Here is a 12,196-nt window from a genome sequence, read left to right as displayed (position 1 = left end):
TCAATCCTAGACTGTATTCCCAGACATTTACTGAATAAAGAAATAAACAATTATTTCATTTTTAGGTCTCTCTGTTACAGAAGCCAAAGCTGTATCTTAACTAACATAGAGTCCAAGCAAGTATTGGCTCCTGCCAAACACTTCAATCTCCACTTTTCAAAGTCAGACACAACCACCCACTACCTTTTTAATCTAGTAATCATAAAAATAAATGACTCATGGCTGGTGGCTCAGAAATTAGAACAATGTCTTAATGCCAATATTTTTTTTAACAACCAAACGTGTACATCTCCCCTAGTGGTTGATTAATTGCATTCATGGTCCCAATTCATGACTTCCCAGTATCACTCAAGAGGTGGAGTCTGCTTTCTCAGCCCTTAAATCTAGGTTGGCTTTGTTTTGGCCATTAACATGAGCAGAAGTGATGATGTGCTAATTCTAAGCCTATGCTTCAAAAGACTTTGTGTTCCTCTGTTTTGTCATAGGAACTGTCAGCCTGAGAACAAGGCTGAAATAGAGGTTTAGACATTAGGTAAAGCAGATACCATTCATTCCACTGAAGATCATCCTCTTCACTTCCCTTCCAGCTGATGATGGACAGATGAGAACCCAATCAGGATCAGCCAAGCCCTGCCCAGACCAGAAGAGTCACCCATTTAGTCCAGCTTAAATTGCCAATCCACAAAATCATGAGCTAAATAAAAAGTTGTTCTTTTAATCCACTAAATTTGGAGGTGGTGACTACACAGTAATAGCTATTATTCACACAGCTTTTATTCTATGTGCTGTTCAAGAGCTCAGAAGCAAAGAGTCAGAAGGTTTTGGCTACCTTCAGATGGACGAGTAAACAGATACCACCTTTTGAAAAGACTCTTGGTAATATCTAACAATATTTTAAATGCATACACCCTTTAATCCAGCAATCCCATTTCTGGAAATAGATCCTACAGAAACAGTTGTGCATATACTGAAATATATACATATATATACCAAAAATTAACATTAAAGCATTGTTTATAGTAACAAAACATGGGAAGTAATCCAAATGTCCATCAGTTGGAGACAAATAAGTAAAAAAAATTGTGTGAATAAATGAGTAAATAAATTGTGCGGTAGCCATACAGTACAACCATGAAAAAGAATGAAGTAGGCCTTTATGAGCTGACATGGAAAACTGTACAAGATAAATTAGTGAAGAAAAAAAGCAGTATAAAAATATGTTTAATATTATCTCATTTATATAAATTATGGATATTGAATATATGTGTATACATTCAACAAAATAGGTTTATGTTTATAGAAATACTTTAAAAATCTGGAAGTAAAAAAAAAAAAAAAAAATCTGGAAGTAGACCAAGCAAACTTTTAATAGTGATTGGCTTTGTGGAGTTTAAGTGGATTGGGGGATGGGATGTCACTTGTTACTCTATTTCTTTGTGATTTAGATTTATTTATAAGAATGGGTATTAACTTTGTAATTTAAAAAATAATCACTGGAAAAACTTTTAAGCATCAATGGCCACAATGAACTGGTGGCAATGGATTTGTAAGAGTTTTTCACCAACATTTTTTTAACCACAAGCCAGCTTTGTTCTTAACTATTATTTTCAGGGCCACTGCTAATTCATATAGCCTTCTGTGCAAATTTAGAAAAGGAGTCCTTTCTCCGATTCCATACAGTTGATAAGCAGAGTTTGGGCTGGACTTAAACCCCCATTCACCTCTCCCCTGAGTAGTAAGCATCCTGCACAACCATACTTAGCAACACTGGTTATCGATGATGCATTGCTGTCTTTGGTGGATTTGGATGAAGTAGGGGAGTTGAAATAGAGAGTAGAAGAAAATTTCTTACTCCTTTTTCATTGCTCATGACGCTACTGAGAAGACAAATGTCTGCATATGAATCCATGTTGGTGTTTTGTTCTGAACCCAAGAGAATAAAAGCCATAAGGATTTCTGAGAAGGTGAAGCAAGGATGATTCCTTCCTCCACCAAGCTCCATGACATTCATCTCTTAGCACTCTAGCCAGTGCTTTCTCAAACAGTTCACTTTGACCAGAAAGAATCTTGCATTTGATGGGAGGGTGGAGGGACTGACTCTGATTCTCCCAAGACTCAACTATGAAGAGAGAAACTAGAGCAGCCTGATTTTCACACCCTTAGGTGCCTGACTAGACTGTAGCAGTGAAAGATGAGAGGCTTGGGATAGCCCATACCATGAGTAGGAGTCAAAACTGGGAGGCATGAGCTGGTTTCAAAGGTAGGGAGAGTTGTTGGCTATGAAAGCTAAAGACTGTCCAGGGAAGAAAATTCAGAATATGGTCACCAATACAGTGAATAAAACAGAGCTGTGAGAGGCAAGGCTTTCAGACATATCCTCCACTGTCCCTGAACCATTAAAATGCCCCAGCACCACACAGCAGAGAAAAAAAAGACATAAGCTATTAAGTTTCGTTTCTGTCTAAAACAGTGGCAAGATAATTTCCTTCCAGTGACCTACATTGTGACTGCAGCCAAGGCTGAATCTGCAGAACCTGACTCCCAGTTCAGGTAAATGCAAACCACTGGAGTCGTCTGATATATCAGTGCTTGTTCCATGTGAGTAGCAAGGGGGCTGGTTTGCTAGTCTTGAACCTGATGCTTTTGACTCTAGGTTCACTTACAGTCACCTGACTAGAACATGGTTTTGTGCCTTTGCAGTTATTGTAACTATACAAAAGCTGCATATAGTATAGTAGCAATAACATAGTAGCTTCCAGGGAATCTGATGTTTTTAAAATCTGCATTTATAAAAACAGTTAAGGGTGATCATTTGCATTATAAGATGATGATGCTTCTTTTTCAAATGAATTCACAACTGGGTTCCAATAAATAAGTGTAACCTTCTTATGCAATTAAGCTTTTGTTTATAGACCATAAACTCAGAGGATGAAAGAAATTTAAAGAAAGACTACTAATAGCCAAAAATAAGTAAACATTTAAATGCAGGCAAATACTATGGGGTGCCTGGGTGGCTCAATCTCAGTTAAGCATCTACTTCCAGCTCAAACTATGATCTCAGGGTCCTGGGATTGAGCCCCTGAGCCCCTGTGTTGGGCTCCTTGCTCAGTGGGAGTCTGCTTCTTCTTCTCCCTCTACCCCTTCCCTCCCCATTGCTCGTGCTCTCTCTCTTGCTCTCTCTCTCTCAAATAAAGAAATAAAATCTTTTTAAGAATAAAATAAATGCAGGCAAATAGTAATAATGCTATTAATAACAAAAACTTATAGAATGTCTAACTTTATGCCAGGCACTATTCCAAGCCCTTTATGTGTATTTATTCATTTAATCTTTATAACAGGGCAGCCCCGGTAGTGCAGCGGTTTAGCACCTCCTGCAGCTCAGGGCGTGATCCTGGAGACCCTGGATCGAGTCCCACGTCAGGCTCTCTGCATGGAGTCTGCTTCTCCCTTTGCCTGTGTCTCTGCCTCTCTCTCTCTCTCTCTCTCTCTGTCTCTATGAATAAATAAATAAAAATAAAATTTAAAATAATAATAATAATAATCTTTATAACATTTAACCTCTGAGATGGGGATAATTATTACCCCATTTTACAGATAAGAAAGCTGAGACACAGGATGTTAAGTGATTTGTCCAATTGTAGTAATAGAGCAGCACATGCAGGATTCAAACCTGCATGTACTGGATCTGATAAGTCAGTGGGATATTATGGCCTTCAGACTCAGGAGGTTCAAGAATTCAGATAGGATAGCACTTTCATTGCTGACATTCCCTGTGGATACAAGTCATAAGGAGCCATATCCCCATTTCGCACAAGTGGAAACATTTGTTCCTGGATTTTAAGGAAGGCCATCCTAGTTTGGATTCCTTCAAAAACAAAACCTGAGGTGAACAGTTGGATGCAGAATTTATTTGGGTGGTGAACCCAGTAAGAGGAATGAGGGAGTAAAACAGTGATATGATGAAGGAAGAACAACTTGCACTTGGGTGGCTCAGTCAGTTAAACGTCTGCTTTCAGCTCAGGTTGTAATCCCAGAGTCCTGGGATCTGGCCCCATATCAGGAGAAACATGCTCTCCCTCTCCCTCTGCCCCTCCCTCCTGCTCATTGTCTCTCTCTCTCTCTCTCTCTCTCTTTCTCAAGCTCCCTATCTCTCTCAAAGCCTTTTTTTAAAAAGCTATTAAAAGTATGTTAATGAACTGGTTATCTCTGTGTATAACTAGGGTTCAACTTTGCTGGATAGCCTCTAATGAACTATGAAGCATGTGCTTCAAATGGATAAATTCTGGGGAATTTATCCACCGGCTCTTGTCTCCTGCTGACTGACGGTTACACCTGGGAGTGTTAAACTCCCGGTCCCTCCAGTCTGTGCATAGGCTCAGCAGCCTTCAGCACTATGGAAAAGAGCTCTGAGGCAGAAAAGCATAGAAATGCTGCAGAATATGGTGGGGTTGTAATGCTCCCGGGGCTGTGGAGCTGTCCGTCCCTGCGGTGCTGAAATCAGGTAGGCAGAGGGGGTATAGTGCAGAGCATGAATCTCCTCTCCTACAGTGACCAGTGGGCAACCTATCTTGCTGCCATTGCTCCAAAACTGAAAGTTTCCCTCCTCTGCTGTAGGTCTCCTGAACAAAACGAGTTTTTAGGGATGGACATGTGACCCAAGCTTAGTAATCAGAGGCCTCCTTTGAGCTTTTCTTCCTTGTGATGAAGACAAGAAAAATTCACTAAAACCCAAACCCTTGGTGAGCCAATCCAGCAGCACTACTTGCATAACTCCTCCAGACCTCTGATTAACTATACAAGGAAGCAGATTTTTTCCCAACTATCACATCCAGGAGACATGTTCCCATATTCTGCATCCACTTCCACATACCTGGGCATCCACTCCACATACCACAACTATAGACATTTCCTTACTGGCTTCCCTCTATCTAGTCTGGCCCAATCTTCAACCTACCACCAAAGGCTACTTTCTAGAGAGAGAATATGATCACCTGTCTCCTTTGTAAATCTCCCAAATAGATCCCTACTGCCTTACATGACATAATCTGAACTCCTTGTCATAACTTACATGGTCCTGCCTTCTCCCTTCCTGGTCTGATCTCTTCCCTTTCTTTTTTTTAAGTTTTATTTATTTATTCATGAGAGACACTGGAGAGAGGGAGAGAGGCAGAGGGAGAAGCAGGCTCCATGCAGGGAGTCTGATGTGGGACTCAATCCCAGATCCCGAGATTATGCCCTGAGCCAAAGGCAGACACTCAACCACTGAGCCACCCAGGCATCCCAGACCTCTGCCCTTTCTTATCTCCAACCTCACTTCCTCACAATTCCTCCATATGTACTTTATACTTTTATCTGTAAGCCACTTAAACTCCCAGCATTTCTCTTATACTTCTGTCTTTGCACTTGCTGTTCCCTCCACATGAAGTGTTTTGATCTTTCCATGCAAATTTTTCAAGACAACCCAAAAATTATTCCCTTCAGGAACTGCTGGTTTGGGCTTCTCAGAACATGCCCCACAAACTTCTTTCCCCATCTCCAGCTAATAAGTCAACCAGAATCTTCCAACCTTCTAAACAAAATGAATTCTAGGGATGGACAAATGACTCAAAATTTGCAGAGGACTTCCTTGGGATTTTCCGTTAAAACTAGTGAAGAAGACAACCTCTTTCTTTGGGTTATGATGTTAGACAGATGTGACTTTACAGCTGTTGGAAGCCATGTTTCAAACCACATGGGAGCACTGAGCCTTTATTATGAAACTGTGAGGCCAATACACTGGGGCTATTGGTCTGGACTCATGTTTTCAAGTGACAGAAATCCAATTTGAATATATTTAAGCAAATAAATAAGGGTTTTTGGGTACACATTATTGAGAAATAATATTCAACTCAGCTCAAGAATGGCTGAATTCAGAAGCTTAATCAATAATCACTCTCTTTCTCTCCCCCCCCCCAATTGCTTAGCCATTATTTTCTGTGTTTGGCTTCCCTCTACATGATGGTGACCTCCACCCCCACATTCATTCTACCAGCTTAGCAATAGTGGAAAGCATATTTCTCTCTTTTATCCTCATTTTATCAATCCTTAAAAAGTCTTTGATTGGCCAGCTTGATCATGTGCCCACCCCTGTAGCTGGGGATTCAGAAAGAATGGGTTATCATGATTTACAACCCTCAGGACAATGGAGCAGGAGTTGGCAGGGACTATGGCCCATAGCTCAAATCTGGCCTGCATCCTGTTTTTATAAACAAAGTTCTATTAGAATACAGTCACGCTCATTCATTGGCATATTGTCTATAGTTGCTTTCATGCTATGATGGCAGAGCTCAGCAGTTGTGAAAGGAACTGTGTGGCCTGCAAAACCTAAAATAATTACTCTCTGGTCCTTTACAGAAAATGTTTGCTAATCCCTGCCATATACAATGGGAGAAGAGTGAGTTCCCCCTCTTGCTTGGAGCAAAATCCAGTACTTCTTATCGGTTGTGTAACCTTAGGCATATACCACCTCTCTGACCTGACAGCTTCTTATCAATATGTTGGAAATAGCAATACTTCTTCACAGAGGATAGGTGGATGGATGAATGGATGCATGCATGCCTGCATGGATCCTTTGCATTCAGGCAAAGAATCTCATCCTAAAACTTCTTTGTCTAGCATTAGATTCCTTTGGAGTCATATTTAATTGGGGAAATGGTTAATCTGGAATAAGTTGAATAGGAGACAAGCCAGGAAAATACTTCTTTACAAAAAATAGAGAGCTTAATACAGAGTTACAACACAATAAGAATTCAATAGACGAGAAAAAAGTTAGTAGAAACCCAAAGAAAGCAAAGCTTCCCTGCTGAATGAAAGAAAGCAAAGTAAATAACTTTGTAAAGGTACAGACTGACTTTCAGCACTTTGTCCTCCCTCCTCCCTACTGAGATCCTAATGCAATTATGTCTCAATCAGAAGAATGCAATTTTGTCCCCATTGTGAAGAGAGGAGAAGATGGTCCCTGCTTTGATGTTCCAACACCTCATGGTATTTGGATATAGCTGCAGAGAGCCACTAACCCAGAATGCAATGGGTTACTTATTTTGGTGGGGGAAGGGGAGTTTGTTCAAAGCTACTGTGGAAACAAAGTGTTTTCATTTTAATCAGAAATACTTCCAGAATAAAAAAAAAAAAGAAAGAAATACTTCCAGAATAACTCTTTCCTAATTGCTTACAGAAGGTAGCACATCCACTTTTTAAAATCTTTTTATTTAAATTTAATTTAGTTAACATATAGTGTATTATTAGTTTCAGAGGTAGAATTTAGTGATTGATCAGTTGCTTATAACACCCAGTTATTACATCAAGCATGCTCCTTATTCCCATCACCCAATTACCACCCCCCACCTCCCCTCCAGCAACCCTCAGTTTGTTTCCTATAGTTAAGAGTGCCTTATGGATGGGTACCCGGGTGGCTTAGTCAGTGAAGCATCTGCCTTCAACTCAGGTCATGATCCCAGAGTCCCAGGATTGAGCCCCACATCAGGCTCCCTGCTCAATGGTGAGTCTGCTTCTCCCTCTGCCTCTCACCCCCTCATGCACTCTCTCTCTCTCACTGCTCTCTCTCTCAAATAAATAAAATCTTTATAAAAGAGAGAGAGAGAGAGAGAGAGAGAGAGAGAAAGAGTCTCTTATGGCTTGCCCCCCTCTCTGTTTTCATCTTATTTTCTTTTTCCTTCCCTTCCTCTATGCTCATCTGTTTTGTTTCTTAAATTCCATATGAGTGAAGTCATATGGTATTTGTCTTTCTCTGACTGATCTATTTCACTTAGCATAATACCCTCTAGTTCCATCTATGTCATTGAAGATGGCAAGACTTCATTCTTTTTGATGACTAATATTCCATTACATATATATATGTGTGTGTGTGTGTGTATATATATATATATATATATATATATACCACATCTTCTTTATCCATTCATCCGTTGATGGACATCTGGGCTCTTTCCATGTTTGCTATTGTTGATAATGCTGCTGTAATCATTGAGATGTGCATGCCCCTTTGAATCACTATTTTCGTAACCTTTGGATAAATACCTAGTAGTGCAATTGCTGGGCCATAGGGACACATCAACTTTTAATGGAGCATTCTGAAGACTGAACAGGAGACAAAACTTTAAATGTCACATCTGCTTCCTGCAAAGAACCTCTTACTCTTTCTGGGACTCAGTTACCTCATCTGTAAAACGGAAAGACAACTCTGCACTTCTGTGATGATCCTCCCCATAGACATAGGCCAAACTGCGTCTCTAATTAATATTTCCCCCTTTTGAAAGCAACACACTATTTCCTGAGACCTAAATAGGAATCCCAGAAGCACATTTACCACCACTTACGATGGACCAGGCTCTCGGCTAGGTGCCCCCAACACATTGCCTAGCAAAATCCACCCACCCATCTGAGAAAGCAGGTGCTGTAATTTTCCTCTTCTTCAGATGCAGGAACTTACAGAGGTTTACAGAGCTTACAGAGCTGCTCTGCCTTCCCCAAGGCCATACATCAAGTTGGTGATAGACCCAAGATTTGAACTTAGGTCTGTCTGACTTGAAATCTCTCATTCCTAACCATGTTATACCAAAGAAAACTCAAGCACCCAAAGGCTAGAAAAGCAATTTACAGTCAAATGATTTCACGGGGAAAAAATTTGGTACTGTACCCCCAATTTCTCTATAAGTGTGTGGTTGTTTCAAAACCTTTTTCTAAATATGTAACAAAGAATATTTATCTACTGTATAAGATGCGAGTGCTAAGAACAGCGTTTGGCATAAAGTAAGTGCTCAGTAAGGATTAGCTGTTCTCCATACCAGCATCTTCTTCTTCCTCCTCAGAACCTGAGTGGAGAGACCATGAGGCACCAGCAGGTAAGGATCAACTAATCTGACCATCGAGGCACCACCCCTACAGTAACATAATCTATTAACAAATTGATCTTGCCTCAATATGCCAAATACTTAACAGCCACTCATGCAGCAAAACATTTGTTTTCTTTAGAGCATTTTGCTGACAAACAAGTCACACAATCCATCAGCAAATTCTCAGACACCAGCACACATTCAGAATCCAAACACTTCACATCACCTCCACAACTAACACCTGGGAGCACATGGTCATCTTCTTGTACCTGGATCCTCCTAACTACCTCCTAAACTGATCTCTCTGACTTTACATAGGTATGCCTTGCAGTGTACTCTCAACACAGCAGGTGGTATAATCCTGCTTTTTTTTAATTATTTTTTTTAAGATTTTATTTATTTATTTATTCATGAGAGACACAGAGAGAAAGGCAGAGACACAGGCAGAGAGAGGAGAAGCAGGTTCCATGCAGGGAGCCCGATGTGGGACTCGATCCCCGGACTCCAGGGTCATACCCTGGGCCAAAGGCAGACGCTCAACAACTGAGCCACCCAGGCGTCCCATAATCCTGCTTTAAAAAAGAAAAGAAGAAAAAAAAGGAAAAAAATAAATAAATAAATAAATAAATAAATAAATAAATAAATAAATGAAAGAGAAAAGAAAAGAAAATCAGATCACATTACCCCTTTGGTCAAAATTTTCTGGAGATGCCCTACTTCAGCTCAGACAGAAAGTCAATGACTTTACAGTGGTCTACAAAGCCCTATGCAGTCTGCCCCCATAATCTTACCAGCTTCACCTCCTCCCACTCTTCCTCCTGCTCCCTTTGCCCCAGCCAGGCTGTTCCCTGAGCACACCAGGGAGGCTCATATGTCAGGGCCTCTGTACTGGCTATTCCCTCTGCCTGAAATGCTATTCCCCTTATCCACACAACCATTTCCCTCTCCTCCTTCAGGTCTTTGCTCAAAAGCCACCTTCTAGGCATCTGACGCCCCAATTTAAAACTGCAACACCCTTGTCCAAGCACCTTCTTTCCCATATTTTCTTTTTCCATAACAATCTTTGCCTTCTAAAATCTCTGTACTATTTATTCATTTTATACTGTTTATAATTATCATAATATTAGTTCCTTAAGGGCAGAGGTATTGGCTGCCTATTTTCCCCAAATATCCCAGAACCTAAAACTATGCCTGAAATATGGCAAAAGTAATCAATATTTTGTGTCTTGAAAATGAATGAGGGATCCCTGGGTGGCTCAGCGGTTTAGTGCCTGCCTTTGGCCCAGGGCATGATCCTGGAGTCCTGGGATCGAGACTCACGTCGGGCTCCCTGCATGGAGCCTGCTTCTCCCTCTGTCTGTGTCTCTACCTCTCTCTCTCTCTCTCTCTGTCTTTCATTAAAAAAAAAAAAATGAATGAGTGAGTGAATGAACAAATAGGTCTTTAAATGAGGCAGAAGACGGAAAGGAGAACAAATGTGCATGGAAATCACACCAGATGATGCAGGCTCTCCAAGGCCAGAGCTTCATGTTCTCTCTCAGGTCCCTCACCAGCCTTCCTACCTACCTACCCATTCTGACCTTGTAGTTATGGACACAAATACAAGGAGTGACTGGTTTTTAAAATGAAAGTTCCAGTTTGGTTGTTTCTCAAAAAGAATTATCATATGATCCTGTAATTCCACTTCCTGGTATGTACCCAAAAGAATTGGAAGCAGGAACTCAAAGAGAGATTTGCACACCCATGTTAATGACAGCATTATTCACAATAGCCAAATGGCGGGAAACAATCCAAGTGTCGCTCTTCCCCCGAGCGGCCTGAAGTGATCTCCGGAGATGGTTCGCTACTCGCTGGACCCAGAAAACCCTGCAAAATCATGCAAGTCGAGAGGTTCGAATCTTCGTGTTCACTTTAAGAACACACGTGAAACTGCCCAGGCCATCAAGGGTATGCATATTCGAAAAGCCACCAAGTATCTGAAAGATGTCACTTTGCAGAAGCAGTGTGTGCCATTCCATCGCTACAATGGTGGAGTTGGCCAAACAGTGGGGCTGGACACAAGGTCGGTGGCCCAAGAAGAGTGCTGAATTTTTACTGCACATGCTTAAAAATGCGGAGAGTAATGCCGAACTTAAGGGTTTAGATGTAGATTCTCTGGTCATTGAGCACATCCAGGTGAATAAAGCCCCCAAGATGCGACGTAGAACCTACAGGGCTCATGGCCGGATTAATCCATACATGAGCTCTCCCTGCCACATTGAGATGATTCTTACTGAAAAAGAGCAGATTGTTCCTAAACCAGAAGAGGAGGTTGCACAGAAGAAAAAGATATCCCAGAAGAAACTGAAGAAACAAAAACTTATGGCCCGGGAGTAAATTCTGCATAGAATAAATGCAAATAAAAAAAAAAAAAACAATCCAAGTGTCCATCGATGGATGGATAAACAAAATGTGATTTACCCATATGATGAAATATTATTTCAGCCTTTAAAGAGAAATAAAATTCTGATAGTACAACATGGATGTACCTCAAAAAACATTACGCTTAGTAAAATAAGCCAAACACAGGACAAATATTGTATGATTCCACTTATTTGAAGTACCTGAAATAGTCCAGTCCATAGAGGCAGAAAACAGAATCCTGGTTCCCAGGAGCTCGGGAAGAGGAGAATGAGGAATTATGGTTTACTAGGGACAGAGTTTCTGTTTGAGATTATGGGAAATTTCTGGAAGTGAATGGTAGTGATGATTGTACAATACTGTGAAGATACTTAATGCCACTCAACTGTATACTTACAAATGTTTAAAATGGTAAATTGTATATTATGAATATTTTACTACAATAAAAAATAAAGGTCCATGTATTCTATTGCACTCAATGTCCCTGGTATCAAAGGAAGGTGGATCTATAGCACTAACATACAAAAATACCAAGATAAAAAAAAAAATACTAAGATATAATTTTTTTAAAAAGTCAAGTGGTTTTATAATATGAACTAATTTGTATTTTTAAAAATGAAAGATGAGGGACATACCTAGGTGGTTCAGTTGGTTAAGCATCTGCCTTCAGCTCAGATCATGATCCCAGGGTCCTGGGATTGAGCTCTGAGTCAGGGTTCCTGCTCAGGAAGGAGTCTGCCTCTCGCTTTCCCTCTGCCCCTCCCCACAGCTCATGTTCTCACTGTCTCTCAAATAAATAAATAAAACTTTTATAAATAAGTAAATATGTAGAAATGAAAGATGAACATATATTCATTAAGTCATTCAATCCATTCATTGAATGATCTTATTATTTACCATATATA

At 40.4% G+C, this 12,196-nt stretch overlaps 1 protein-coding gene and 1 pseudogene across 6 annotated transcripts in view; one reads left to right on the top strand and one right to left on the bottom strand.

Annotated features, from left to right (window-relative positions):
- The window catches only part of RPH3A (rabphilin 3A), a 273,026-nt gene that overhangs the window by 197,230 nt on the left and 63,600 nt on the right, over nt 1-12,196 (bottom strand). The gene's annotated exons all lie outside the window — the stretch shown is intronic.
- On the top strand, nt 10,710-11,300 carry LOC112935203 (large ribosomal subunit protein uL22 pseudogene; annotated as a pseudogene).

The sequence above is a fragment of the Vulpes vulpes genome, chromosome 10 (assembly GCF_048418805.1).
Source record: "Vulpes vulpes isolate BD-2025 chromosome 10, VulVul3, whole genome shotgun sequence".
In the NCBI taxonomy this organism is placed as follows: Eukaryota; Metazoa; Chordata; class Mammalia; order Carnivora; family Canidae; genus Vulpes; species Vulpes vulpes.
This window is presented reverse-complemented; position numbering and strand designations above follow the sequence as displayed.